The sequence below is a fragment of the Triticum aestivum genome, chromosome 4A (assembly GCF_018294505.1).
Source record: "Triticum aestivum cultivar Chinese Spring chromosome 4A, IWGSC CS RefSeq v2.1, whole genome shotgun sequence".
Taxonomy (NCBI): Eukaryota; Viridiplantae; Streptophyta; class Magnoliopsida; order Poales; family Poaceae; genus Triticum; species Triticum aestivum.
Window position 1 is genome coordinate 565,732,783 of NC_057803.1, and position 27,403 is coordinate 565,760,185.

Genomic DNA, 27,403 nt, shown 5'->3' on the forward strand with positions numbered 1-27,403 from the left:
CCGGCAACCCTGCCTCGAGCCGCTGCTGCATCTGTGACCTCTCATGAAGCGCCTCCGATAGGCCTCGGCCCGCCTCCACCTGAGAGCCGCCGTCCCTCACCCGTAAACCGCCCGCTCCTGCCTCCGCTTTGGCTGGACCTTCCAGTCGCCGCTTTGCATCAAGACCGGCCCTCTAATCCCTTGCTGTATGCCTCCGCTGCCAACACGCGTTGAACCGCCGCTGCCGTGACTCGCCGGACTCCATCATTGCTGATTGCGAGGCCATGCCACAATTTGCCATACTGGCCTCTCACTTCTGCGCTGGTTTCTGCTTCTGCACTGGCTGCGGGCCCTCTGCGGGAGCGCCGGCCCTTCGAGCTACTTTCATCGTCAGCCCTCACTGGAATCCCGTGTTGTCTCGTCGCGCCTCTATTAAGCTGCCTGTTTCCGTTTCTGCTACATCATTGAACCGGCCACTGGGTTATCTTCGCCGCTTCGCGAGTATCCTGGCTGTTTCGGCTGCTGCCTTGGACCGGGCCATTCCCGTGGCCGTTGATAAACCGTCTCGATTCCCGCCATGGGTCGCGAGTGTCATCGCCTGCCGCTACTTCGAACCGCCGCTGGGTTGAGCCGCCCCCATGACCACGCCGCTCTAAGTAGCCGGTTTACCTCTGCTGCTCGCCACAGCTGCTGGAATCCCTCGTTGTTGAACTGGCTCTTGCCGTTGAGCTGCCGTTCCGCTTCGCTCAATCGTGGGTTTTCTTCGTCACCTGCCTCTGCTGTCATATGCTCCCCTAACAGCAAGAAGGAAAAGATTAGATGAGGTTCGGTTGGGAGAAAAGTCAAGGGCGGATTGAAAAAAAAGCAAAGGAGAAATACAAAGGAAGGTCACGTGGGTGATGTACTGCATCACATCAGAGTAAACATATTTATCTACTTACAGCAGCATCCGGTTCATCTGACAAAATATAATCAGGTGCTATTGTTTCTCTCTACTTTTAGTTTATATTGTTTTTATCAAAGAACAATTATGTTGGTTTGTATAATTTTATGTGCAGGACAAGGATTCACTATAAAAGTGGTGCCATGCTATATCTATGAAGAGTGCGTTGGCATCATCATGCACCGGTGTCCGTGTCCACTTGTTGTCGAACGGGTGTGTGCAAGCCGCCACCCGTACAGCTCAATCTACATCAACTCGACGGGACCGCGCCCGCGATTGACTCGCCGTTTGCATGGCTTACGGTGCCGGTGATGGACTCGCCCGTCCGCGCTCGCTTAAAATACCACGGCCGGCTCATTTTTCCACTCCAGCGGTCGACTCACCCATGATTAATTTCAGCTTCACCATGGTGATCATCAACCCCGCGGTGTGTATTAACTGGCCTAAACATATCAGGTGAAATCCAGTATATTTTTATATTATATATTGCTTTCTTTACAAGAATGATTACTCCGGGTTGCAAAAGTTACTTAATGCAGGACCCTAAAACCGCCATGTTGGTGCGAATTTAAAGGCCGTCAGACAATTTCCAGCTTAAAAAGAAAGATTCCGGTTCAAGGGAAAGCTGTCTCCCACAAAGCTTTGAAGCTCTCAAATCCGGTTTAAGAATTTCCGGTTCAAAAAGGAATTCACTTCTCGCAAGTTCGAGTTTAAAGGCCGTCAGAAAATTTCCGGCTGAAAATGAGGATTTCGGTTTAAAATCCGGTTCAAGGGAAAGATGTCTCCCATAAAGCTTTGAAGCTCTCAATATCCGGTTTAAAATCCCGGTTCAAGAAGAATTTATCTCTTGCAAAAAGTTAAAAGTTGCCGAAGAGGACCTGTTGCCATGATGTACGGTTCAAACATGGGTATCCCGCCTTATTGGCTTATCATATTATAGATTACATGGGGGCTTTAGCTGACAAAGCGGAAATTTTGTCCATTAATCCGGCTATCACGCCACAACAAAAGCTCGGGAGCTTCACACCCAAGGGGCCAAAGAGAGTATTGTTGCTATGCACTGCTCAAACATAGGCACCCATTGAGCACAGCTCACAAAGTTACTTGGGGGCTCTTTGTGTAAAGTAACAAAGAGCTTGAAAGGACCCTTGTAATTGGGTATCGAGCCACGGCTTGGAAGCCTGGTGTATTCACCTAAAACCCCGGGTTAACCTACCTTCATCAAGTAAGCCACTCCTATCCATGTAATCCTGGCATGACCCGCCGAACATTTGACAGTTACTCTCATTGAGACCCTGAGCTTGTCAAAGTTAAAACGACGATTGGTTAGTTGGAGGCCCATCTTAAAAGGCTTTGTCAAATGGTTTAACTCAGCGGCCTGGCAGCCCATGAAAAGCCTCGAATTTGGGCCTGGCAGCCCTTGAAAAGCCTCGACTACACGGTTTTATTTGCCTTTGTCAAGATTTTTCTCTTTTGATAAATTTTATGTTGAACCGGTGTCTATTGACCCGGCGTGACTATCAGTCATCAAATTAACCCGGTGTTTAATAACCCGGCTCGACTTTCAACTACAAGTTGTCAGTACATAATCACTTATAATCCGGTGTTTATTGACCCGGCCTGGCTTTGGACTATAAGTCGCCAGTATATATTTGGATTGCGCCATTGGAATTATGCGCTTATAAATCATTGGGTATATTATTAATAACCAGTATTATGATTAAGGTTTTCAAAGTCACTTTAGCGCAAATGGCTATCATATTATCAATATATATGATTTATTCTACAATTGAAGGAATAGTCCCGAGTTGCTGCAGGCTTACGACCCGGCACTTGGGGGCTACATTATTTCAGTTGAAATTACATTAAATACACAAGCATCATGTCGCTGCAAGCATGCACCATGACACTTTGGGGCTAATGCAAAGTCATTTTTTGCTCACCTTATTGAAGACCCGACTCATCACATGGTAATGAGCCGGCCCTTGGGGGCTACCAATTGCCTCTGTCAACAATTTAAGGTACAAAGCTTTTTATCCATTACATTGAAGGGTCCACTGCTTAGTTGGTAAAGCACAAGGCTCTTAACCTTGTGGACGTGAATTCAAGCCCCATGATGGGGGTTACATCATATGATGTTATTTTCATTGAAGAATATATCAAAGTCCTAGCTCAATATTATCTTACCGAGCCGACCCTTGGGGGCTACACGTTGATGATAAAAGTTGACAAGATTATATTTACAAAGTCCTTGCTCATTATTGCATAATGACCCGGCCCTTGGGGGCTACACTGGTTGAAGTTTTTATGAGAATAAGGCAATTTCAAGTCCTAGTTTGCTGCAAGCATGACAACCCGGCACTTGGGGGCTACCTATGTAGAATACTCAATTCTGACTAGTGATTGATGAACAACCTGGATTTCTTCAAGATTGTGATATGCATATTGAAGCAAGTCTTAAGCTATTGCTATGCTACCTTCTTAAGACTTGGGGGCTACAAGTGATAGGCATATAAGAGGTATATTTTCAAACTTCGTGTTAACTACAATTATGACCTGGTGCCATCAATATTTGTAAACCGGCAATTATAAACCGACAAGTTCAAGTCTTAAACCGGCACAGTTCTACATTCTCAAACCGGCAAGTTCCACATTCTTAAACCGGCTGAAGATCAAATGAGTATTTCAAAGGCCAATATTTTTGTTAAGCATTGGGAGCTGAAGTCAAAGGACTTATTCTTCACAATATTTCATTATGACAAACCGATGTCAGCAAATTGATTATGAAGCTGGTCTATTGACTCGGATTTTATAGAAGAAGGAAGTGACAAGGACTTAAGGATAATCAAGATCAGTTTAACATGGATAAATCCAAATTAAACTGGGGGCTAATGTCGGGGATATACCCCGCGGTATGACCCGGCTGGAGTTGTAAACCGGCTGGGACTTGGTAAACCGGCGGAGAGTTAAGACAAAGAGTCAAGACAGATGGCTAAGACAGACCATAAACCGGCAGACAATGTTAAACCGCCAGACAAGGTTAAACCGGCAGACAAGGTTAAACCGGCAGACAATGTTAAACCGGCAGACAATGTTAAACCGGCAGACAATGTGAAACCGGCAGATGTTAAGAAGCCCGGGAAGGGAAGTCAAAATAGTTTAAGTTAAAGTCCGAGTTGGACTCCACATGTAACCCGCCCCTTCAACATATATAAGGAGGGGCAGGGCTCCTCAAAGGGGGACAAGAAAGAAACAATCTCTAGGGCTAGACACAACTAGAGGAGAGCCGGTTTACAGCGACTCCCTGGTGATGATAATGAGATCTAGCCTCAAACAGCATGTAGGGTTGTTACTGGATGATGTTTCCCGGGGACCAAAGCTGTCTAAACCCTTGTGTTGTGTTGCGTCTCTCAATTCCACTCAACCCCTCTCAAGCTACCACATAGATGCATTGGCCTCGTGACTAAGTCCTCACACTAAGGACATCTGCCGTGACAATTCCACGACAGGTAGTAAAGGGAGAACTACTATGATTGTGCCCTGGCTTTGACCAGACAAGCACCTCAGTAGATAAAGCCGAAAATTGACTGTCATGATATGGCGAGAGCCGGTCAGCTACTCGAGTGTTACAAATTGTTGGAGATTTTTCCCGCGTTACGCAAGAGATGGGCACTTCCCGATCATATCCTGATAGTACTCTGGATTGAACCAGGGGCTGCGCCCATGCTTTATTATAAAACTCCTATGGCTAAGTGAGGGTGTTAAAGCCATAAAGTCTGGTTGCCTTGTTCATTGCGCTAAACAACTCCTTCAAGGACCATGTAATTGGATCAAGATTGTTTAGATTCCATCCCGAACACCTCCGTACTATCTACGTGAGGGCAGAAGCCGGCAACTGGCCAACCCTCAGATTACACACAACACGGCCGCACAGGAGGAAACAATTCAAAGCATAATAAAATTACTTTACAAAAACTGGTTTTGTTCCCATAATACAAGACAAAGGCAACATGAATACATTTATTCAAATACAATGTCCTGCGAACATTGCGCCGCTACAAGTTGAGACCCTTCTACAACATCCTCGAAATATCGCTCGGGTGTGCGGTGCTCCTTGCCCTCCGGTGGCCCGCTGGCGACTTCAACATCGTTCATCTTCGCCCACCACATCTTGCTGGGAGCGAAGGCCATACGGGCACCTTCAATACAGACGGAGCGCTTGATAACGTCCAGCCGAGGACAGGCATTCACCATCCGCCTCACGAGTTCGAAGTAGCTACTCGGCATAGCTTCGGCTGGCCACAGCCGGATTATCACATCCTTAATGGCTAGTTCGGCCACCCTAAAACTTAACGATCATTATGCTAAGCTAACGGATGGGTCTTTTCCATCACATCATTCTCCTAATGATGTGATCCCATTCATGACAACACATGTCTATGGTCAGGAAACTTAACCATCTTTCATTAACGAGCTAGTCTAGTAGAGGCTTAATAGGGACTCCACCAGCTGTTTCAGCTGATCGGTGAAGGACACGGGATGCTCTGGTGCCGCATACTGCGACCAGAAGAGCCTCTCCAAAGAGCCCCCTCCTTCGGCTCGATAGAACTCCACGGCGTCTGATACACTGCATGGCAAATCCGCAAAAGCCCCTGGGGAACTCTGAACCCGGGTTAGTAAAATGTACTACTTCTCTGCATACTTGCTTTGCATCTTAAATGCCTTACCCGCTGTGATCTTCTTGGCCTCCTGGATCTCCTAGAGGGCGGCCTGGGCCTCTTTCTGTGTGGTCTCTGTGCTCTGACGAGCCTTGGTGAGTTCGGTCCCTCGAACCAACGCATCATGCTCCAAGGCCTAGCATTTTTTCACCGCATCTTGGAGCTCCTGGTGGACTTCTTTGACCCGGGCATTTAGCTTCTTACGGGCGGCTTGCTGCTGGACAGCCTACTCCTCGGCCTTCCTCAGGGCCTCGACTTCGGTCACGGCTTCTGCACATATCACAATACCACTGTCAATATACAACGTTTATCCCTTCCCAAACATATAGCAAGTCGTTCCTCACCTTGCTTCTCCTGGAGCCGAACCTTAACCTCGTCGAGCTCGTTCTCGGTCCACTCCAGCCTCCGCTTCAACTCGGAGACCTCGGCAACATGCGAGGTCGCGGCCAACAAGGAAGCTTGCTTATCAATACATATTCAGTCAGCCTCTTATAATTAAGGATTGATCCCCTGTCCGGTCCTTCTTGCCAAACACCGGACAGCGTCTCAGGGGCTATGAACTATACGGGGTTTTTCTCTTTTCTTACCTCGAAACCTGTTAACAAGCTGCTGCAGGCTTCATTCAGTCCGTTCTTGGCGGACCGAACCTTCTCGACCACCGCACCCATAAGGACACAGTGCTCGTCCATGATGGAGGCACTTTGTAGCGCCCCCATCAGGTCATCTGGCGCTCCTGGATGGACAGGAGCCACCGATGGAAGCGAAGCACCACCCCCCCCCTCCTTCAAAGGGGGCTGCTCGCCCGATTCCGGAGCCACATGGGTCTCCGGAATCGTATTTGGCTGAGGGCTGACCTGGATACGGCTCTCTTCGCCAGTCTCCATGGGGATTGACTCCTCCATGTGTCCGGCAGTGGAGGTCCCGCCTTGTGGCACCTCCCGGGCAACGTCCTGGGCTCCTCCCTTCGGAGCGGTCCTCCGGGATAACACTTTGGTGTCATCCCTGGCCCCGGGGGAGTAAGCGGGCAGTGGTGACATGCTCGCCATCTCCGACGGAGCCAATGAACCTCCAGATGAGGATCGCTGGATAAGGTCACAGGCCGGACTGCAATAGTGTGGATTAACCATGTTAGAATAATAAAAAGAAAGGGTTGGATGTGCACATAAATAAGCCATGTCACTTACGATGCGGCCTGGGGCCTGGTACCAGGGCGACACTCCGGACTACTATCGACGCCCCATGAGGTGTCAACCACTGGGGCGCCCTTACCCTTTTTGGGCGCTTGCGCCTCCAGATGTGTCGAGGCCACCCTTTTCTTCTTCTTCTGCTCGGGAGGAGGGTTGTTTTCCTCCTCGTCATCCTCTTCCTCGTCGTTGTCCTCAGGGACATAGGAATGGGCCTCTTCATCTTCGGATGCCGCGTTCGAAGTGCCCTTGCAACGGGGGCCGCTCTTGGCCCCCTTGGATTTCTTCTTAGCCTTCGTCTCCGGCGCCGTATATGGCGCCGGCACCAGCATGTTCGCCAGGCGCGGGATGACTGGTTCTTCGGGCAACGGAGCCAGACACTGGATCCGCTTCACCCTCTCCAACCGGTCCTGAGGAAGCAATACTAAATTCTCAGACATCATCCTCGAAACATTTAAGTTGGGAGTACATCAAAAGTAGCATACCTTGCTGGCGGGGCGGTTACAATTGTGACCACGGTCTGAGTCCGTGGCTGGTGGCCTCTCGTTGCCCATAAAGAGAAACTTCCAGGCCCCTTCGTGAGAAGTATTGAAGAGCCTTTTTAGGGTCGGGTGCTTCTTCAAATTGAGTTCCCATAAAGGGCGGCTGCAGCGCTGGCACAGAAGAATCCGGTGGATTAGCATCACCTGGATAACGCCGACGAGCTTGATGTCCTTGGTCACCATGCTTTGAATGCGCGTCTGCAGCGTTATCAGCTCGTCAGGTGCACACCAGTCCGGACTCTTCTCGACCTAGGAGGTGAGTCGCATGGGAGCGCTGGAGCGGAATTCAGCAGCGGCGGCCCAGGTGGTGCATCGAGGTTCTGTAATATAGAACCACTACTTCTGCCATTCCTTTACTGTCTCAACAAAGGTGCCTTTGGGCCATGAGACGTTGGATAGCTTGCTCACCATGGCCCCTCTGCACTCCGCATGCTGTCCCTCCACCACCTTCGGCTTCACGTTGAAGACTTTGAGCCACAACCCGAAGTGGGGATGGATGCGGAGGAAGGCCTCGCACACGACGATGAACGCCGAGATGTTGAGGAAGGAATTAGGGGACATATCATGGAAATCTATCCCGTAGTAGTACATCAGCCCACGGACGAAAGGGTGGAGTGGAAACCCTAGCCTACGGAAGAAATGGGGGATGAATACCACCCTCTCTATGGGTTCCGGCGTGGGGACAACTTGTCCCTCGGCTGGCAGACGATGGGCGATCTCCTTTGCCAAATATCCGGCCGCCTGGAGCTTAGTAATGTCCTCCTCCTTGACGGAGGAGACCATCCACTTGCCCTGACCACCAGATCTGGACATGGTTGCTTGAGTGGAAAGGAGATGAGAGCTTGGGCATTGGAGCTTGAGATCGGAAAGGCAGAGACAGAGAGAGAGAGAGTGAGGAAAGGAAGAGGGAATCCTTATCCCCTTATAAAGGCAGCAAATATTAAACGCCTCCTCACTCGCCTTAGGATTTGCCTGTTCCCTAGGCATGTATAAGCGGCATGGTTGAGTTACCCATGCCCGCATTGATGAGAATCCCGCAATAAGGGGGCACGATCTCTGTTTCGACAAGACGTGCCAATAGCAACCACATCTCGAAGCGTGGGATGGCAGAAGAAAAATGGTACAAAATTATAACTGGACATATGTGATGTCGTGTTGGAAAAAAAGTTGTCAATAGATTGTGCAAATATTATATTCTCTCTGTGGTTGTGTATGGTGTACGTAACAGGTCAGGATACTATCATTGCATCTGAAGACTATCTTGGAGTTCGGAGAAAAGGGGAACCTGCCTTGCAATTACGAAGACAATCTGCACGCCGGACTCCTCGTCATTCAAAGCCAGGTTCAGGGGCTACTAAGGGAGTCCTGGACTAAGGGGTCCTCGGGCGTCCGGTCTATTATCCTTTGGTCCGGACTGATGGGCTATGAAGACATGAAGGCCGAAGACTACACCGTGTCCGGATTGGACTCTACTTGGCGTGGAAGGCAAGCTTGGCGATCGAAGATTCCTTCTTATGTAACCAACTCCATGTAAACCCTAGATCCCCTCGGTGTCTATATAAACCGAAGGGGATAGTACGAAAAGGACAACACATATACTCATTACCATACCCACATAGGCTAGACTTCTAGGGTTTAGCCATTACGATCTCGTGGTAGATCCACTCTTGTAACACTCATATTCATCAATATCAATCAAGCAGGACATAGGGTTTTACCTCCATAGAGAGGGCCCGAACCTAGGTAAACATTGTGTCCCTCGTCTCCTGTTACCATCGATCCTAGACGCACAGTTCGGGACCCCCTACCCGAGATCCGCCGGTTTTGACACCGACAGCCGTTGCCGGGGAGATCTACGCATAAGTCAAGACATACCAAGTACCCATCACAAACTCTTATCCCTCGCATTACATTATTTTCCATTTGCCACTCGTTTTCGTCTCTCCCACTTCACCCTTGCCGTTTTATTCGCCCTCTTTCTCCGTTCCCCTTCTCTTTTCTGTTCGTCCCTTTTTGCTTGCCTCTTGCTGCCATCATGTCTGAAATTGGGGAGGTTATCATTGATAAGGATAATAATATGGAAAACTTTGATGCTATCAATGATCCTCTTGAAAATCCTACTATTTTACACACTAAAAAGTTTCGGATTGGTAGCGGTAATATTATTGGGAAGGGAGTTATTCAAGATTTCTTTACTTGTGCCGGTGCTTTGCCCACCATGAGCGGGTCTATTCTTCATAAAGCTAGTAGTCTCGCGGATGCTATATCTTTGCTCATAGTTGAACTTGAAAGATAATTTTTACATATGCATCCTTCCATACAAAAGATTTTCCTAGAATTTTCTAATATTGAGCATTCTTATGTTAAGCGAGTAGCGACCATCTTTTTAGATCATGAGTTCATATTTCTTTACCTACTAATAAACCAGCTAATGCTTCTGGTCGTCCGTCATCGGCATTTTTACAGAAAACCCCTTGAATTTTATGAAAATAAACCCGCAGTCCAGTAAATAAGTGGGGAAAACGTTTCGTGTGTCTGCCCCACGGACGCGCTTGAAAAAGAAAAAGAAAAAGAAAAACCCACCCCCGAATCGAGCGACTGCGTCTCCCACCCCATCTGAATCCGCTGCCTCGCCGCCGCCGGCCCGCATCCTCCGCCGCGCCGTGCTGCCGTCCTCCCCGCACCCCGGCCTGCCTCCTCTCCGCCGCGCCCTCCTCCCCGCTCCGTGCTGCCGTCCTCCCCGCACCCCGGCCTGCCTCCTCTCCGCCGCGCCCTCCTCCCCGCGCCGTCCAAGTCCTCGCGCGGTTCGCCGATGCCGAGGCCCAGGCCGCCGCGCTCCGGGCCTGCACCGGCGGGCTCGAGCACGCGACGCCAACCACGACGGGCTGCTCAACACGCTCCGCGCCGCCACGGTAAACGGTCGGGAGGAGGAGGAGGACACGCAGGAGGCAGGGCAGTGTCAGAATCGCGCGCGTTGGATCCGGCCGATGGTTACGGCGACACGGACGCGGATGCTCTGGCCGCGGCCGCCGCGCTCTATGCCCCGCCCCTGCTTGCCGAGCCCTGCCTCTCCGGATCTCCAGCCATGTATGCTGCTGGGGACCTTGCAGGTCCATGCTCGTCGGCGAGGGGGAGCGCAGACAACAGCCTAGCCCGTCACCGTCAGTAACATGGCAGTAGGCCTCTTCTCCCCTTCTCAGTTTACAGCAGCATGCCACACTCTCAGGCTCCTGTCCCCCGTCGTTAGCACACCGATTCAGAGGCAGAGGCTGACTTGCAGCTCGTGGACACAGAGGAGGAAGCCTAAGATCAATCTCAAAAGTTGTTATCATTGTTCTCAGCCAGCGATGCATAGGGGAATTGTTTGCTCATCTATGTGTTAAAATCTGGACCTCTTCATCAACGACTTCAATAAGGATGAGATCAAGCTGCGTCTGCTGCTCTGTCCACCACAACAATTTTGGAATGCATTAACTTTTATCTGCCCAGGTTGAATCCTTCATTCCTCATTCTCATCCTAATTTCTTGATGTTGGGCAAGACACTCCAGATGAGTTGCTAACATCAAAAGGCTTCAGTTCTAACTAGAAGAAATTTTGCTTAGGAATATTTTATCAGTTTTGTGGTCAATTAATCAACTGGTGTTACAATAAAAGCAAGAAAGTGATGCAAGTTCTTTGGGATATATGCACTGGAAAATATATGAACACTGTTGGCCCAAAATCACAGGGCCCCACTAAATTGTTGGCCATTTGGCCTCATGATTTTAATGATAATCGTTCTACCATGAATTTTGTCTTCCGCTAGCATTTCAACAGTACTGTGTGCTGTAGCAGTATACATCTGAAAGAGTTTCCTCCTATGCCATGGATCCGGTGTAGCGCTCCAGTGAGAAATAATCAATGGTGTACTTATCCCCTTTACATGTTCTTTATTTACATTTTTTACATTGAATTCTAAGCTAAGTGCTTAGTCTTTTGTTACTTGCAGCCTTGCAGGCAGGAACATGAGCATTCATATCTGGGAGTTCCGAAGAAGGCGTTGACCCCATTATATATATTGCTGCTCTCTGCCAGAAACCAAACAAATAACACTTCTATGATGCTGCTCACTGATTGATACTAAATACGAGTATATGGCTTGTTCTCGAGGATAGTTATCACTTTTTGATTCATATGGAATTTGAGGATATGGATGACACTGGTTTGTTTCTTTCACTACTAAAATTCTGTCCACCATTAGCTTACGGGCAATGCTCCAGATCCACGCGAACATGCCCGAGTAAATGCTCTTTATGATTCCATGTTCTTATGTAATAAGACTTGATGTGTTTTATCTTCCAATAATTCAGACACGGGCCTTCCACAACTTGATACAAGCTGCTGACAAGAGTTAGAGGGTTAGGTTTGATATTATTATTTGTTGTATGACTATTTGTTCTCATTATGGCACACCTTATTTATCTTTTATTCAGTTACATAGCTTGCCTGTATTACTTGAAACATAATTATACTGTGTACATTTAGTGGATACTATTGTTGAGTAAAAACGAAATTCGAACTTCAAATTACATACTGGATTTAGATTGTTTCCTTAGAAACCAAGAGTTCTTTTTTTGATGAAACTGCCAGATTGGCTTTTCATTCATGAAGAAGGGGTGTAGTACAAGGTGTTTCTCAAAAATACAGGGTAGTAGAGCTGCATACGAACTGTATGCAGGAAACATACAGTGGAACATAACTGAAGCATCTCTAATCTGTCTCCCTTGGTTTTTGAATCAGCTGGTTAAAACCCAAGATATCATTTGCGGTTCCCAGTAGTTGTTTACTAGAGGTATCCACGATCCTTTAGAAATTAGAAGTGATAAGAAAAAAAAGTGGAACTGAACTGAAGCTATTTCTGTTAGTATTGTCTACGTCTCCTTGACCTTTCACGGGAATCTGATGTAACCATCCTGCAACCTGCAAATACTATAGATGATATGCAGAGAAGATTTCAATATTACTTATTACTGCCTTAGTACCATGCCTTTCTTCTCTACATAAATCATTTATAAAGCTGTAGGAGGAGCTCAGCTTACATATATGAATATCCGACTAATTGCCTTACCACTAATTAGTTGCCACACTGCAACTACTGACAGTGGATACTGACATCTTATTCTCTTGGTAGAGTTCAAAACAACATGAATCAAGCTGATGAAATTCAGTTGTATTTTTTTCTTTTCCGACCATGTAGTTTTTTTAACTGCTCTGAAGGTCCTCTCATATATAATTAAGCTCACACACAAATGTCCTTGTACGTACTATAGAATCATATAGCTGACAATATTGAACTTTTCTGTTGTAATAAGAATATCAAGCATTATTTTGTCATTGGTGTTTCAGTTTGTCGGTTACAGGTATATCATTCCAATATTCATACTATAGAAGTTGTTGTCAGGGAGTGCGAGAGGGGTAGCAGAGTGGCCAGTGAGGGGAGCACCATCACGGGAGCTGTGTTAATAGAAGGCAACGTCGAGAAGATGTCGACAACCTCCGTGGATGAGCGGTGGTTGTGAGAGTTTGCCAAGGAAGGCCTACTCGATCATGGAGTGGCTATCGCTGCAAAAGGCGACGCTAGCAACAGAGACAGCCATCCATTTGTGCCACCATCAATAACAACGTTGTAACAAGCATGGCTCTGCACTGGTGAGTAGAACTTTCTCCAAATCCAATCGAACTATTGGATTAAGACGTTCTAAAATTTATTGCCTGACTGCCTCATCTCTGTCCATATCTCTGTTGGGAATTTGCAGGTTGCTGAAGCAGTAGAGTGGCTTATGTCATGTAGGCAACTGGTGGCTACAAGGATCCATACGTAAACATGGTATGTGAAATTTGTGCTACACAGGAATGGAAATGCCAATTTACAAAATATAATATGCATGTTTGGTTGATGATTACTTGGGGTAGCCGAATAGAACTTGGAACCAGTATAACTTAAGTGTGGCTATGAAAATTTTAGATGGAGTTGGTGGTTTGGTACCTATTGGAGTAACAAATTCCAGTTACCCAGTAGAAAGCAAGGTGAATCGGAAATCAATTATTAAATCTGCTTTATAGGCTTTGCTAAAGAGAGAAAGTGAGAGCTACTAATATCCTGGTTTCATTAAAGCTTATTAGCGTCTTGAATCCCTGTAAAGCAGCATTGTGCATTGCTATTGGATGACGCTGTGGGTTGTGGGCGTAGAGTGGAGGTTGCATCACATGCTCAACGTTGTGTCAAAGGACTTGCATGGGCCACAGGGATGTTGTGGTGTTCATAGTGGGCAACATTTGTTTTCATGTAAGTTATGGTCGATGTAAGATAGGTAGTGGATGGGCATGTCATAAGTTTTTTCTCCCGTTGCAACGCACGGGCATATTTCCTAGTATAATAAAGGAGGCCAATGAATTTTTTGCGCATTATAGGGTGGATGCCGGCCGTCCTCCCATAGAAGCAATCATTTTTTATCAAGAATACATTATGCATTTACGATCTTTAGATCATGTTGTCTTTAATGAAAACCTTAGAAAAAAGGTTCCTACTGATGTTCTTGTTAACAGGATCTCTAAACTTAATGATAATTTTGCTATCCAGAATAATGGGTTATGTTTTTCCCTTGAACAAAGGCTCAATACTTTTTTCCAAAAGAATGCTTATAATGATGAATTGGTTGTGCAATATGAGGGGCCAAAGGAGGAACCAACACCTCCCGAGCTTGATCTTGGGGACTTATTCCCATTAAATTTAGCCCTTTTGATTACTTTTGCTTGCCGCAAAGAAAGCTTGCTGCTGAACGTAGGGATTATGATATGAGTTTTCGCGATTTACCTTATCATTATCATGGCAATACCTAGATCTATTCTTGCTTTTATGCCTAGCTAGGGGCGTTAAACAATAGCGCTTGTTGGGAGGCAACCCAATTTTATTTTTGTTTCTTGGTTTTTGGTTCTGTTTAGTAATAAATAATTCATCTAGCCTCTGTTTAGATGTGGTTTTATGCTTTTAATTAGTGTTTGTGCCAAGTAGAACCTTTGGGAAGACTTGGGGAAAGTCTTTGCGATCTTGCTGTAAAGAACAGAAACTTTAGCACTCACAAGATTTGCTGCCATTTTTTAATGGAGAGTGCGATTAGGTTGATTCGTTTTGCAGATGATTAATAGATAAATTACTCAAGTCCAGCAATTTATTTTAGAATTTTTGGGGTTACAGAAGTATTCGAAACCTACAGATTACTACGGATTGTTCTGTTTTTGACAGATTCTGTTTTTCGCGTGTTGTTTGCTTATTCTGATGAATCTATGGCTAGTATCGGAGGTTATGAACCATAGAGAAGTTGGAATACAGTAGTTTTAACACCAAAATAGATAAAGAATGAGTTCATTACTGTACCTTAAGTGGTGGTTTATTTTCTTATACTAATGGAGCTCATGATATTTTCTGTTTAAGTTTTGTGTTGTGAAGTTTTCAAGTTTTGGGTAAAGATTTGATGGATTATGGAACAAGGAGTGGAAAGAGCCTAAGCTTGTGTTGTGAAGTTTTCAAGTTTTGGGTAAAGATTTGATGGATTATGGAACAAGGAGTGGAAAGAGCCTAAGCTTGGGGATGACCAAGGCACCCCAAGTTAAAATTCAAGGACAACCAAAAGCCTAAGCTTGGGGATGCCCCGGAAGGCATCCCCTCTTTCGTCTTCTTCTATCGGTAACTTTACTTGAGGCTATATTTTTATTCACCACATGATATGTGTTTTGCTTGGAGCGTCTTGTATGATTTGAGTCTTTGCTTCTTAGTTTACCACAATCATCCTTGTTGTACACACCTTTTGGGAGATACACACATGAATTGAAATTTATTAGAATACTCTATGTGCTTCACTTATATCTTTTGAGCTAGATAATTTTGCTCTAGTGCTTCACTTATATATTTTAGAGCACGGTGGTGATTTTATTTTATAGAAATTATTGATCTCTCATGCTTCACTTATACCATTTTTAGAGTTACTTAGAATAGCATGGTAATTTGCTTTGGTTATGAAACTAGTCCCAATATGATAGGCATCCAATATGGGTATAATAATAACTATCATAGAAAGTGCATTGAATACTATGAGAAGTTTGATACTTAATAATTGTTTTGAGATATAAAGGTGGTGATATTAGAGTGTACTAGTTGAGTAATTGTGAATTTGAGAAATACTTGTGTTGAAGATTGCAAGTCCCGTAGCATGCACGTATGGTAACCGTTGTGTAACAAATTTGAAACATGAGGTGTTCTTTGATTGTCTTCCTTATGAGTGGCGATCGGGGACGAGCGATGGTCTTTTCCTACCAATCTATCCCCCTAGGAGCATGCACGTAGTGCTTGGTTTTTTATGACTTGTATATTTTTGCAATAAGTATGTGAGTTCTTTATGACTAATGTTGAGTCCATGGATTATACGCACTCTCACCCTTCCATCATTGCTAGCCTCTTCAGTACCGTGCATTGCCCTTTCTCACCTTGAGAGTTGGTGCAAACTTCGTTGGTGCATCCAAATCCCATGATATGATACGCTTTATCACACATAAACCTCCTTATATCTTCCTCAAAACAGCCACCATACCTACCTATTATGGCATTTCCATAGCCATTCCGAGATATATTGCCATGCAACTTTCCACTGTTTCATTTATGACACACTTCATCATTGTCATATTGCCTTGCATGATCATGTAGTTGACATCGTATTTTTAGCAAAGCCGCCATGCATAATTTATCATACATGTCACTCTTGATTCATTGCCCTTCCCGGTACACCGCCGAAGGCATTCATATAGAGTCATACTTTGTTCTAGTATCGAGTTGTAATCATTGAGTTGTAAATAAATAGAAGTGTGATGATCATCATTAATAGAGCATAATCCCAAATTAAAAAGAAAAAAGAAAGGCCAAATAAAAAAAGTCCCAAAAAAGGAAAAAAGAGAACAAACAAAAGAAAAGAAATAAAAAGGGGCAATGCTAATATCCTTTTTGTCCACACTTGTGCTTCGAAGTAGCGCCATGATCTTTATGACAGGGAGTCTCTTGTTTGTTCACTTTCATATACTAGTGGAAATTTTTCATTATAGAACTTGGCTTGTGTATTCCAAAAATGGGCTTCCTCAAATACCCTAGGTCTTCGTGAGCAAGCAAGTTGGATGCACACCCACTTAGTTTATTTTGTTGATCTTTCATACATTTATAGCTCTAGTGCATCCATTGCATGGCAATCCCTACTCCTTGCATTGACATCAATTGATGGGCATCTCCCTAGCCCGTTGATTAGCCGCGTCAATGTGAGACTTTCTCCTTTTTTGTCTTCTCCACATAACCCCCCTATCATTATTCTATTCCACCCATAGTGCTATATCCATGACTCATGCTCATGTATTGCGTGAAAGTTGAAAAAAGTTTGAGATTACTAAAGTATGAAACATTTTCTTGGCTTGTCAACCAGGTTGTGCAAGATGAGAGCATTCTTGTGTGACGAAAATGGAGCATGACCAAACTATATGATTTTGTAGGGATGAACTTTCTTTTGCCATGTTATTTTGAGAAGACATGGTTGCTTAGTAAGTATGCTTGAAGTATTATTATTTTTATGTCAATATTAAACTTTTGTCTTGAATCTCTCGGATCTGAATATTCATGCCACAATAAAGAAAATTACATAGAGAATTATGCTAGGTAGCATTCCACATCAAGAATTCTGTTTTTATCATTTACCTACTCGAGGACGAGCAGGAATTAAGCTTGGGGATGCTTGATACGTCTCCAACATATCTATAATTTTTTATTGTTCCATGCTATTATATTATCTGTTTTGGATGTTAATGGGCTTATTTATAAACTTTTATTTTATTTTTGGAACTAACCTACTAACCCAAGGCCTAGTGCAAATTGCTGTTTTTTGCCTATTTTAGTGTTTCGTAGAAAAGGAATATCAAACAGAACCCAAGCGGAATAAAACCTTCGGGAAAGTTATTTTTGGAACAAACGTGATCCAGGGGACTTGGAGTGGACGTCAAGAAACCAACGAGGAGGCCACGAGGCAGGGGGCGTGCCTACTCCCTGCGCGCCCTCCACCCTCGTGGGCCGCTCGTGGCTCCACCGACCTACTTCTTCCTCCTATATATATATACATCTGGGCTATTCTGTTACGCGTAACAGAATATTATTCTGTTACCTTTTTTGAACTGACGGTTTCAGGTGGTTGTACTGATGTTTTCGAAGTGGTTGAACTGATGCTTTCAATTGTGTTTAACAGATCGTCTTCTTTAGTTCAAAAACTTTTTGTAATTTTTTGTCGGAACGTGGCGTGTAATATATCATTGGAAAGCTCTTGACAACCATATTTCAAGTATATTGAACGTTTTTGCAAAATCATTATGGTTTAAGAGCAGTTTTGAAAAAACCATTTTTTTCAAAATCGAAAACGTGAATCGTATTTTGGACTCAATTTTCAAACAGTTTGTCGGAATTGAGCAAATAAGATGGCGTTAGAAAGCTGGTGAAAATCCGCATCTTCCATATATGTATTATTTTTTCTAATTTTATATGATTTAAAAGTAATTTGAAAAACAGTGAAATTCTGTGCGAAATGTATTTTCGCGATTTTTTGCAAACGGTTTGTCGGATTGACGCAAATGATACGGCGTTGGAAAGCTATGTAAAATGCGCAACTTTTTCATATAGAAATATTTTTCTAATTCCTTACGGTTTAAAAACGAATTCGAATACGGTCAAATTTGATTTTGATCGCGATTTTTTTAAAAGTTTGTCGAAATATGGCAAATAATATACCCTTGGATAGCTATCAAAAATGCGAAACTTAGTCATGTTGAACGTTTTCTCTACTTCGCAACCATTTAAGAGTAATTTTGAATACGACATGACGGATACTGTTGTTTTCTCATGTGAAAAACAGAGTAGTCGTACTGATATATATGTATGTTTGTACTTATATAGCCCAGGGGTAACAGAATAATATTTTGTTACTAGTAACAGAATAGTCCAGCCCTATATATATCCATATACCCCTAAAACATCCAAGAGCACCACGAAACCCTATTTCCACCGCCGCAACCTTCTGTACCCAAGAGATCCCATCTTGAGGCCTTTTCCGGAGCTCCGCCAGAGGGGGGATCAATCACGGAGGGCCTCTACATCAACACCATAGCCTCTCCGATGATGTGTGAGTAGTTTACTTCAGACCTTCGGGTCCATAGTTATTAGCTAGATGGCTTCTTCTCTCTCTTTGGATCTCAATACAATGTTCTCCTTGATCTTCTTGGAGATCTATTTGATGTAACTCTTTTTGGGGTGTGTTTGTCGAGATCCGATGAATTGTGGGTTTATGATCAAGTTTATCTATGAACAATATTTGATTCTTCTCTGAAATCTTTTATGTATGATTGGTTATCTTTGCAAGTCTCTTCGAATTATCAGTTTGGTTTGGCCTACTAGATTGATCTTTCTTGCAATGGGAGAAGTGCTTAACTTTGGGTTCAATCTTGCAGTGTCCTTTCCCAGTGACAGTAGGGGCAGCAAGGCACGTATTTTATTGTTGCCATCGAGGATAAAAAGATGGGGTTTATATCATATTGCTTGAGTTTATCCCTCTACACCATGTCATCTTGCCTAATGCGTTACTTTGTTCTTATGAACTTAATACTCTAGATGCATGCTGGATAGCGGTCGATGTGTGGAGTAATAGTAGTAGATGCAGAATCGTTTCGGTCTACTTGTCTCAGACGTGATGCCTATATACATGATCATGCCTAGATATTCTCATAATTATGCACTTTTTTATCAATTGCTCGACAATAATTTGTTCACCCACCGTAATACCTATGCTATCTTGAGAGAATCCACTAGTGAAACCTATGGCCCCCGGGTCTATTTTCCATGATATAAGTTTCCAATCAATTTTATTTTGCAATCTTTACTTTCAATCTATATCATAAAAATACCAGAAATATTTATCTTATTATTATTATCTCTATCAGATCTCACTCTCGTAAGTGACCGTGAAGGGCTTGATAACCCCTTTATCACGTTGGTTGCGAGGTTCTTATTTGTTTGTGTAGGTACGAGGGACTTGCGTGTAGTCTCCTACTGGATTGATACCTTGGTTCTCAAAAACTGAGGGAAATACTTATGCTACTTTGCTGCATCACCCTTTCCTCTTCAAGGGAAAACCAACACATTGCTCAAGAGGTAGCAGGTATCCCAAGGGCTCGGTTTTCAATCTCATTGGATATTCAGATTCTGACTATGTTGGTGATCATGCGGACCGCAAGTCAACATCAGGCACATGCCATTTCCTCGGACGATCCTTGGTCTGTTGGTCCTCGACGAAACAAAACTGTGTATCACTGTCTACTGCTGAAGCTGAGTACATTGCTGTTGGTTCTTGCTGTGCTCAATTGTTGTGGATGAAGCAAACCCTCAAGGACTGCGGCATCAACATGAAGAATGTGCCTCTCTACTGTGACAATGAGAGTGCCATCAAGATTGCTCATAACCCAGTTCAGCACTCGAAGACAAAGCACATTCAAATTCGTCATCATTTTCTTCGTGATCATGTGTTGAAGAGCGACATCGCTATTGAGCATGTGAAGACTGAAGAACATCTAGCCGATATCTTCACAAAGCCCTTGGGTGAGAAGAGATTTAGCAAGTTGAGGTGTGAGCTAAATATCTTAGAATCTTCGGATGTCCTTTGAAAAGGACACACATCCTAACACTTGTGCAAAATTGATGACTTAGATGTGCAACACACAAAGTAACATTTTTCTTCAATCAATGAAGACTAACCCTCTAAGTGTGAAAAAATTAACGAAGAATTTGATTCTCAGAACCCTACGACAATTGTACGCGATGTCTAAAATCATCATGCTTATACGGTGGGTCACGCCACCACCAAAAGTTGAAAATCTTCAATTTGAGTTTTTGAAATTCCTCAGTTGTTCATTTTCTTAAACTTTGCAATATCTTCACTCTCTCCGTTGGTTTTCTTCATTGTCATATAGATATATGTGAGTTTATGTCCTCTACAGCGTTCACTTATTGCTATTTCTTCAAGTTGCTTGTTCTGCTAAGTGAATGTGATCGGACCCTTCCCCCTCTATGCTAAACTCAACCCAGTCTATTAACAAATTCTTCATGTGAGTTCTATTTGAAAGTCGTTCAAAATCTTCACTATGTCCTTGTCAGCTGAAGAATTTGCAAACGAAACTTTAAACTTATCTTATCTGAATTTTCAGCTTTTTCCGCTCAAACCGCTCCACTTTCCACGATATATATTATCCTATGCACCCATGATCGCACACGATCGTCACCTCTCTGTACGTGGGTGACACATGTCACGCGAATGAGAAGGTCCAGGGGCACGTTCGTCCAATTTCCTCGGGCGAGCAGTTTTTCACTTTGGCTATAAATAACCCCATCCCTTCCTCACTTCGTTTTTACTCCGCTCGACCTCACTCCCTCACTCAAGCTCTCAAACCCTAGCGCCACCACTACTTCCATCGTTGCCGGTGAGGAAGAGCTTCACTGCCTCGACCTCGTCGCCATCTTACTCGCGCCGGTTGCGGATTTCTTCACTCTACCGCCGCCGTAGCTGTCTTCCTTCGCCAAGTTAGGGCATGGAAGATCCGAACTGACGAGCTTCTAAATCTACTCTTCACAGTTTGTCGTGTTCTTCGTCAAGGGTAATTAAAAGTTACTTTTACTGCCCTTGTTGATTCTGATGTTTTCTTCAAATCTTCAAAAGGTGTTTATTCCTCAAATCTTCACACACTAAACACCTCACATATCATCTGTTCTTGATCTGTTTCTCTAAGCAACATTTCTCTTCAAGATTCCTAAATTGTGTGGATTTTCAAATTTGTACAACTCTAGAACCTAAGTCAAAGAATGCTTAGTGAAATTCCTCAAGATTCATCTGGTCAAATTCCTCAAACTTGTTCTTTTTGCAAAAACTTCTGAGAACGTATATGACCTCTCCAAATTCTTCGCACCTATACTCTGTTCACAGGTACAATGTCTGCTGCTGAATCTCTAGGTTCTCATCAACTTAACTCATTTGCAGCGTTCCTCAAAGAAAAATTGCATACCTCTTCAGAGAATTCAACTGTTCAAAATCCTCAGCTGAAGAAAAATGGCTGACGGAAAGAAACCTCGGAAGGGAGGAAAGAAACTGGATGTCAACACCGCTTTTGAGATCCCTGATGACATTTACAAGGATTATTTCACTCCTGGTGAGGCCACACATGGAAAGGAGGACAAAAATCAGCGCAAGGTGTGCATACAAAGGATAGAGAGGAGATGGGCACGAGAATGGAGAGAATACAGATATGTCACTCCAAAATATATGAAGAAATTTGCTCTTCACCCTCCTTGCCCAAGACCTCCATTGGCACCTGGCCAAGAAGCTGATCCCACTATCCTCAAGCGCGGTGAGGACTATCCTGATGAATGGGCAAAGCGTCAAGCTAAGTTGGCCAAAGTAGCAAAAGAGGCAGTGAGGAAATTCAATGAAGACTACGTTGCTGCTGCTGCCACTGTTGAGGCCTCTACTAGCAAGCCAAAGAAGGCCATGCCTAAGAAGCCTGCACACAAGCACAGTGCCCCTTATTCTTCAATGCCCTCACGGCCAAGCTCCTCTACAATGCCCTCACGGCTAACTTCTGCTAAGCCCTCACGGCCATTTCCTCAAGCCGCTCCAGTTCCTCAAGTTGCAAAATCCTCAACTCCTCCGTCAAAGTCCTCAGCACCTGCGCATCTCGCCTCGTGCCAAAGGACAACAGGCATCTCTATTGCCTCAGGAGCCTCTGCAAGTTCATCAGCTCATCTGCATTCTTCAACTGGCCCCACTTTGCTGAGACCAAGGCTACTGCTGGACGAGGCACTAGACCAAGTCCTCAAAAGAAGTAGGTCGCCTTTCAAGTCCCGTCCTCTGGGGACGAAGCTGATGATGAAGAACTTGAAGAAATCATCAAAGACAAACAACACAGGGCCGCTAGAGCCAAAGACAGTGACGTGCCATTGATGCTGGATCCAAAGTTGATCCTCGACTTCCTCGAGTTGTGGCACAAGGACCCCCAACACACCTCTGCCTGAGATGAACCTCACTCCTGGTCAAAGTCATGTGTTGACTGCCTTCATTGACGAAGAGAAATGGAAGTTTGAGAAGGCCAGGCAGCTGAAGAAGGCGCAATACACGAAAGAGCACTACCTGAAGAAAAATGTTGTCAATATGACATCTGATGAACTTCTTTCTATTCAAACTGAGATCAAAGGACTCAGTGATGAATTCAACGTCTACCGCATAGACTGGCTTGGAGCCAAGGTCAAATTTGTGAAGTTAGCTGAAAACTTCACCACCAATGTTGCAGCTCCCACGCAACAAGAAATTCCTCAGGCTGAAGCATCTGCTCAGCCTACTGAAGAAAATGCCAGCATCGCTGATGACAATCAGGCTGCTGAAGAAAATGCTACTACCAGGGCTGATGGCTGCATTCCAGCCGCTGATGAAACTTCCAGGGCAACAACTAGTGTTGCGCCTGAAGAAACTGTCAGGACAACTGAAGCTTCAACCATTGTGCCTGAAGAAACTGATCATGCTAGGGCAACTGCATCAGTTGTGCCTGAAGAAACGGAACCAATTTACTCTGCTCCTCCTGCACCTACACCAAGTCCAATTCTTCCTTCTGCATCAGAAGCGAAGAAGACCAAGGCTGCGGAGTATGCAACTGTGAAGAAACGGAAAGGAGCTCGTTTGAAATTGACAAACTCGTTTGAAAATCCGATTTATGTTGTTCCAGTCTCCTACACGCCATCAAAGGAGCTCGTTCCTTTTGATGAAGAATACGCGATCCCAAGCGGATCCGATGAAGATATTCTTTCTGCTGCTTCTTCAGAGCAGTTGGATGAAGAAATTGAGGTGGATGCAATCCCTTCAACACTAGTTGTCTCATCGCCGATACCTCAGTTTACTGCTGAAGAGGCCAACGTTGAATAAATAAATTAAGATGGGCATGTGGACATTGGGTGCACAACGCCAGTGATGAATGATGACTTTTGGGAAAATCAGCACCCCAATTCTCCTTTGTTCACTCCTCTGCAAAAAATTCCTCAGTCCCCAGTGATTACTGAAGTTCAAATGGGATCTGAAGAACCACACCCCACTCCATCTATACATGAAGAGATTCCAACCACTAGTGCTGATGAAATTGCTGCTCAAGAATTGAAGACCCAGGCTGCCACTAAAGAAGAAACTGAAATTCCTCAGCCTGCGGATCCTGAGATTGCGATTCCTGAGGTTGTGATGCAATTGACTGACACTCCTCAGCCCAAGCCAAAGGATCCTTTCTCAAAGAAGCAAAAATTCAAGGCTGCTAACTTCTTCCACGAGCATGTATTCTTCACGGACTACAACCCCTATGACTCTGCTCGTCTTAGAAGGAAGCGTTTCTGGACTGCCAGCCAAGCAAACTTCTATTCTTCGCTGCTTTTCAACAAAGACAAAGTCTTCGACCACGAGCATATTCCTCACGTGGACATGGAATCACTGCCTTGCTTCGCGCCAGTCCTTAGTGTTCTTCATGATGCTGGACTGCTCAACTTTTGCACTGACATTGTTGATTGGAATGAAGAGCTAATTCTTCAGTTCTATGCCATGCTGCACATCACAGGAGAAGCTGAAGATGTGAACTCTTGGGTATTGGACTAGATGACAGAGAATACACATTTCAAAGCACCGGACTCTGAATTGCTTCATGCCCTGCCTGTCAGTCCTACCCTTGAAGGCGCTCGTTGCATATACCATGAACCTGAACTTACTGCTCACTACATGCAAGTGTTGATGAAGCCGCTGAAGCCCGGTCAAGCCCCAAGGACCAAATTCCTCATGAAGGAATTGTTGTTTGTGCCTAGAACTGTCTATCGCATTCTGACAAAGACATTGAGTCCAATAAAAGGCCATGATTCGAATGACGAAGAAGTTGTTGGCAACATGAAGAATATGCTATTCAATATCATACATGGCATTCCTATCAACTACCATGACTTCTTCATGAGGACTCTGGTGAATGTTGCACTCTCTCCATTTGAGTTGAAGCCTTATGCTCCTTGGATTATGAGACTCCTTAGAACAAGGTCTTCACTCAACTACAAGGCTGATTTTCAGAATCAAGTCAGTTACCTGCCCCCAATAGAAGTCCTCAAGCGAACATTTTCCTCATCTGATGAAAAGGGCAAGGCTACTGCAATCATTGATGAAGGCATTCGTCCATTGGATGGTCTGTTCTGCAAAGCTGCATCCTACTCCACCAATGATGACTCTGCCACTCATGACTCTGCCTCAAATGCTTCAAAGCAAAATCCTCAAGGCACAGCTCCAAGGGTGATGACTGATCGTGAGCTTCTCCTTGGTCTTCACCAGAAGGTCGATCGCAACCACAAATGGGTTAAGCGTCAGTTTGGTTCTATTCTTCACAACATGACTGCTACGCACAATGCAGTGAAGAAAAACCAGTACTACCTCCATGAAGTTTTCGGTCGCACCTGGGCTGTTTTCTCACATCTGTATGGTGAAGATGATCTGAAGTAGATGGGTTTCAAGCAGGACTTTGACTGGTCTCAGCCATCGGCGAAGAAATTCAAGAAGACCAAAGTTCCATCCTTGGTAGCCAGCTCATATTCTTCATCACGCGCGACTGATGAACATGAAGACTTGGACGACACTGTGGCAGGCCCTACCTCAACAACCGACCCCAATAATGCTGGTGCTCCTTCATCGACTCCGTGATGATGTTCTTCAGGGGCGTTAGTCCTCACTTTCCGCCCCTTTTGGTCATTCGATGACAAAGGGGGAGAAATTTGAGTTAGTCTTCAAGCGGATCTACTTATATGGGCATTTTTTCTAAGTTACAACACTCGTTCTTTTGAAGACTTTGCTGGATCGACTTGTAAACTTAAAACCCGATGGTGGTCTGATACTTTTGATGTGTTCTTCTGCATGCTTATTCCTCATATATGTTAATGCATGCATGTTGAATTACATCAGTCACCATATTTCTTCATGCATTTCGAATTCTTCATATCATATGTTAAATGCATGCATGAATTACAAGATATAGGGGGAGACCTCCATGATTATACTCTTCAAGTGTGCATTGCTTCAAAAGCAAATTCCTCACTATGCACATCTTCAGGTGGAGTTCTTCTATATCTGCAATCAAATTCCTCAATATCAGTATTTACACTTCATATGTTTATCCCCGTTAAAAACTTAACCTATATTGTCATCAATCACCAAAAATGGGGAGATTGTAAGTGCATCTAGTGCCCCTTAGTAATTTTGGTGTATTGAAGACTTATAGGTTAAGGGACTAATGCGTTTGCAAGTGTACACAGGTCTATAAGTCTATGAGGAGTTTGATATTTACAGAGAAAGTCGACCCCTAAAAATGAAGTTCTTCGACTGAAGACTTTGGATTTTTGAAGACTTTCTGAAGACTTTGAAAGTGAAGAAATTGGTGTGACCATGAAGACTTGGTATTCATTCGAGGAACATGAAGCGTGAAGACTTTTTTCGTAGTTTCTTTTTCTCTTTCTTGAGTCATAGGAAACACCGTACTGTTAAAGGGGGGTGAGGAAATACTAAGGAAAAGTTTCCAAGTAATGCTCAACTCAAAATCCTACACCTACCAATCCCTTCGAGTGAAGCCATTGGAAATCTCATGCAGTTCAGTCAATTTCTTCAGTAACAGAGACGAAGCTCTTCTGGTCTTTGAGGAATTTGTTCTGATTGAGGAATTTGATAGTCAAATTTCCGACCATTGCTGTGCTACATGCCAGCTGTCCCAAAATATCTTCCCACCTAACGGTCATATCATTTAAGGGCATTTATGTCTTATCATGTCGGGCTGCTCTCTAGGATATAAATAGCTGCCCCCTACAATCACTAGCTGGTTGGCTGCTCCGAGAGAAATTGACACTTGTCATTTGAGAGCATCCCATCCTCCGAGGACTTCGAGAGAAAATCATCAAGTGAGGAAAACCCAAACCCAAACACCTACAAACCCAAAGTGATTGAGCATCACTGAAGAGATTGATCCTGCATGGATCTAACGCTTGTTACCTTTGAAGACTGTGCATCTTCCAGGTGGTTAGGCATCATGGTCTAGAGCATCCAAGAGGAAATTGTGGATCGCCGAGTGACCGAGTTTGTGAAGGTTTGGAAGTCACCTAAAGACTTACCACGAGTGATTGGGCAAGGTCTGTGTGACCTTAGGTCAAGGGGAATACAGTGAGGACTAAGTGTCCTGAGCTGCGTGTTCAGGACTAGGTGTCCGGGACTATGTGTCCTCAGGTTTGAATACCTAGCCGCCCTAAGCAGGCGTACAACTGTCACAACAGTTGAAACAGGTCTACCAAATCATTGTCTTCACCAAGCCTATTGGTTCTATTTCCTCAACCCTTCTGTTTCCTCATCACCGTGATGTATTCTTATTCCTCATATCTGTTTGAAGACCTTGACTGAAGACTTTCTCAATTTCCTTGGTTCAATTTCTTCAGTATGTTTGTCTTCATCCTGTTTTATCCTGTGTTTATGCTTTTTGTACTCTGTGCTTATTTTCATTTCATCATGAAGACCATGCTTATGTTCTGTTATGCTTACATCTGAGTACCTTTTCCGCTGCAAGTAGTTCTTCTCTTAAGAATTTCCTCACCCTGAAATTCCTCAGTGAAGAATTCATAAAAATCGCCTATTCACCCCCTCTAGTCGACTTAACGCACTTTCAACTGAGATCATAGTTTGTTGGTTTCTAATAGAGTTTTTGCTTTATACTTCGATTGTGTGATGAACTATTACTTATTCATGAGAAGTATATGATAAAGGTCCTATGATAAAAGTCCTATGTTTAATGTTTTTGTTGTTATAATAATCAACATGATGCTTCTATGTCCGTATTTTGTTTTTATT

At 44.2% G+C, this 27,403-nt stretch overlaps 1 long non-coding RNA gene across 1 annotated transcript; it reads left to right on the forward strand.

Moving 5' to 3' along the window:
- The first annotated feature begins 10,285 nt into the window (after positions 1 to 10,285).
- Positions 10,286 to 13,376, forward strand: LOC123087000 (uncharacterized). Its single transcript, XR_006441198.1, has 2 exons — positions 10,286 to 13,055; positions 13,163 to 13,376. It is a non-coding gene; the product is annotated as an uncharacterized lncRNA (long non-coding RNA).
- The last annotated feature ends 14,027 nt before the right edge of the window (positions 13,377 to 27,403 follow it).